Source organism: Lipotes vexillifer, unplaced genomic scaffold, assembly GCF_000442215.2.
Source record: "Lipotes vexillifer unplaced genomic scaffold, Lipotes_vexillifer_v1.1 scaffold822, whole genome shotgun sequence".
NCBI lineage: Eukaryota > Metazoa > Chordata > Mammalia > Artiodactyla > Lipotidae > Lipotes > Lipotes vexillifer.
The window spans coordinates 3,726,311-3,730,772 of record NW_006770496.1 but is presented as its reverse complement, the minus strand read 5'-3'; positions in this window follow the sequence as shown (position 1 = coordinate 3,730,772).

Here is a 4,462-nt window from a genome sequence, read left to right as displayed (position 1 = left end):
GTTTTTGTTTAGCAGTACTCGGGCTTCTCACTGTTGTGGCCTCTCCCGTTGCGGAGCACAGGCTCCGGACGCGCAGGCTCAGCGGCCATGGCTCACGGGCCTAGCCGCTCCGCGGCATGTGGGATCTTCCCAGACTGGGCACAAACCCGTGTCCCCTGCATCGGCAGGCGGACTCTCAACCACTGCGCCACCAGGGAAGCCCTCCCTTTCCTTCTTAAATATTCAAACTTCATAAAATGTTGATGAAAAGTAAAAATTAATAAAACAAATTATTTTAAAAGACTCAAAATTAAATCAGTGTTTAAAAAGTTTGTACCAGAACAACGTATGTGAATCTAAGGTATTAACCTTTTTCAGGATTATTTTAGTGTTGAATTGATTTTGTTCTAATTCTTTGAAAATTGTTAATGCCCGTGTAATATGTCTGTATGGTGATAGCTATTTATTAATTAGGATATTTGATTCACCAGAAAATAATTGCATATATCTCAAATCACATAGTATGGGATTTTAATGTACTCTATAAAAAGATAGAGAGTGGTTAAATTAATTTATTAAAATCAGAATGCAGAGCCTTTAACATAATGATCATGGGTACCATGGTGTGTGAAATGAGACACACACGTTTTAATATAATTTTTGCATTTATAGCTATTGATAACAGCTAGAGCGTGATAGCCTGAATTTGCAATCTGTTTGCTGACTCTTGTTTCTCCTGTCCATAAAAGGCAGGTCGTTTCACTTGAGTGTAAGAGATGAGCAATGAAGACAGTGATGATTAACAACTACACCTCTCTCTTCTGGAAGAAAATGATACTATGCCATATCTTACAGTTTTCAAAAGAAAAATACCATAGTGGAATTCTACGTTAACTCAGATCTGGATGTAATCCTGATGACACCAATAGATATGTAGACATGTCATTGGGCAGAGCTGAGTGAATCATGGTGGTGACATTTTCACTACCAAGTGCTCTGCCTTAACTCTAAGTAATCAGTCAAATATTCTAGTCCCATTGACAAAGTCTTATGAGAGTGGTAGCTAGGAAGATAGTTTTTGAGTTTTGATATAAAGTTTAAAAAGTCAATAATAAACTTGTTTTTAAAAGAATCTGTATAAAATCACAGCCCCCAGCTTTCCAGACTGATCTAGATTAATAGTACTGCACATCAAGATCACATGTTTCCTTGAGATTGGCGGCCTGTACCTGATGATCACACACTATGTCACTTAATAGATGACTTTAGAGCTAAGTTTCCTAGTGAAATTCCTACACAGCTGGTATCCAGCCCCTTGGAATGATTAATCTGAAACTATAACTTAATCCAGAATTTCATGTCTTGTTCTTTGCTCCTAAGCTTACAAAGAACATGACTGGCAGAGACTGGAGTTCATGGTGGGGTTTTCTAGGACCACTTCTTTCCAGAGACGTCAGGCAATTGAGAACATAGCTTTTAACTCCTGTCATTTCCTGTGCCATTTGAATTGTAGAATCTGAGCAAGAAGGTGACACCTTTAATGTGAGGGAATCAGGGAACTTGTCTTTTTATTTCTTTAATCATTAATTCTTTTTTATCTTTTCAGTCTTCTTCTAGGTTTTTTACAGTGCAGGTACTGGCTCTCTTGGATCTATTCTTTGTATATTTTAAATATATCATTTCCCCTCAAATTCTGCAAGAGCCAGGCAGCCTTTCAATTAACTGGATTGTTAGATTCTACTATTCAGTATATTTTTCTTGTCTCCATTACAAACGTTTTAAGCAGTTGTATGTATTATTTGATTGTAATCTTGCCTGGTCTTAGATCAGCCCTTTTACAGTGATGCAGATTCCATCAAAAGTTGATGATTTTCTAACACTTTTTTTCGTCTCATATGTGGGCTGAGAACAGCAGGGGCAGGTGTAGTGAGCCAATGTTACTAAATCGATCCCTGCCCAGTGACTTTGGCAGGATGCAACTTGGGAGATAAAAGGGCTGTGAATGAGCTGGAAGATCTCACTCAGTAAACTCCATAACACGTTATGGTGGCCACCAAACAATTCCAGCATAACAAAGAAAAAACTGCATTCTCCCTCTCAGTTTTTAAGAATTGATGATTCTCCACTACCCCATAAGAACTGAGGTGACCAAGGAAAATCTATAGGCACCATTAATAGAGACGGAAACCCACAGAGAACATAGTGGAAGCCACTAGCCATGTAAACAGAAGAGGTGAGTGGCAACATATTTCTGGATACACATAAGACACCTCTTAGGGACTCCCAGAAATTCACTGGGGGTGGGAATGATTTTTTAAGAGGTTGAATTAATGTAGGTGCTAAGCAGAGACTTGGAGCTATTTGGATTCAGGTTTAAGTATTATTGTGACATTAAGTTTTTGTTATAATTATTTGTAATATTAATAAGTTATAAATCATGATTTAAGTTTTGGTGAACCCACTACCCATATAAAAAACTAACATAAATAATACCATGGAATATATCTGTGGGCTTCCCCTGACCCTGTCCCCCTCTCTGTTCCTGAGGTAACAACTATCTTGAATTTTGTATTCATCATTTTCCTTGCTTTTTGAAAATTGTTTCTATGTATTGCTTATATTCCTGAGTAATGCAAGTTTTAGCTGTCCTTCTACAAATCTGGGGATTTATAAAAATAGTATCAAATGTTCTTTAGTGTTCTGTGACTTACTTTTTTTACTCAACATTATAATTCAAAGACTCATCCATATTGTTATATATGTAATTTATTCATTTCACTGTTATTTAATATTCCACGCTATGAATATGCCACAATTTACTTATCCATTCTTTTATCCAGGAAATTTGGATTGCTATGGCTTTTGTTTTTAAAAACAATTCTTCGTGATCATTCGTTTGCATGTGTCTTGATATAAATATGTCAGCATTTCTCTAGAGTGGAAATGCTGGGATGTAGGGTATATATACATGCACAGCTTTATAAGATAATGCCAAACTACAAAATTGGTAGTACCGAGTTATTCTCCACTGAGAATGACTCAGAGTTTCTTTTGCTCCAAATCCTACCATGTTTGTGCTCCGCAACAGGAGAGGCCACAACAGTGAGAGGCCCGCGTACCGCAAAAAAAAAAAAAAAAAAAAAAAAAAATTTCTTACCCTGGGTGAAGTTTTAGATTTAAGTATTGTAAAGCAATTAGCATGAATATATATTAAAAGTGAGAATTTATTTTATGATAAAAAATTTTGTTATGTATGTTCTTAGTCTCCTTTTTCCGTACCCCAAAAAAAAAAAAAAAAAAAAAAAAAAATCATTTCCTATCCTGGGATCATAAAGATATTAATCTCTATATATATTTTAAATGTTTAACTGTAGCTGCTCATATATTTATCTTTAATTAATTAGAAACTGACTTTTATGTATAGAGTATGAAAGGCATTCAATTTCATATTGTCTTCCGTATGCCAGTTAGATGGAGGTGTTAATAGAAGAGATGACGAGAAAGGGTCTGAGAGTAGAACCAACAGGATTTGCTGGTAAGTTGGATGTCAAGTGTCAGAGAAAGAGAAGAATCAACCATGGCTCCAAAGTTTATGAACGCAGTGTACTGCAAATGCAGTGTTAATAACTAAAAGGGAAGAGTAGGAATTATTTTTTCAGGCAGAGACCAGCCTCTTGGTTTTGATCATGTTAAGTTTGACGAGACTGGTATGTATCCAGATGAAATTGTTGAGGAGACGTTTGGGTCTCTGAGTCTAGGGTTCAGAAGAGAAGTGGGGCTGGAGAAGTTATGAGCATAAGCCCTGAAACTCTTCAGCCTTCCTGCTGTCACTGTCCCCTGGCTCCCAGGTGCCCCATCCTGCACATGAATAGTTCAAGTGTCAGCCAAGGATTGCAGGGCAATTAATATGCAGATTTGGTGCTCCCTCCTTTGGGGGATTTTCCCCCTTAAATTTTTAGCACTCTGGTTGCCCTAAACTCTGACCTCTGACTCCTAGGTTCCATGAACCTGTTGCTTTCTTCTTGAGCTCTGTTCTCCATGCTCATTGTATGCAAACTGGGGCGTGACCTGGAAAAAAGAGCCATTTAAATGTGGATCTCACCCAGAGGTGTTCTCTTCTTTCAAGGGTCACAATCTCTCCAGGTCTAACAGAATTTTATTATTCTCCAGTGCCTTCAAGTACTTGTGGTTTTTAAAACATTTCCTCAAAGTTAGTCATTGTCATGAGTAGGAGGGTTGCTCTGATATAAACAAGTCCACCATTACTGAAATCTAAAACTTTCTGCCTAATCTCCTTGCTGAGAAGTCCACATTTTCCCATGCGCTAAGACCTTCACTTTCTTCTAAGGGGTCCGTCTTTCCTAGGAAGTCTGGCTGATGAGGAAATGTTGTCTGGGGTTTTACACTCCTGGGCCCTGGGGAGGAGAGAAGGGAGGCCTCTGAAGCCTGGACAGCTAATCTCTGCAAAAGGAAAATCGTTAAG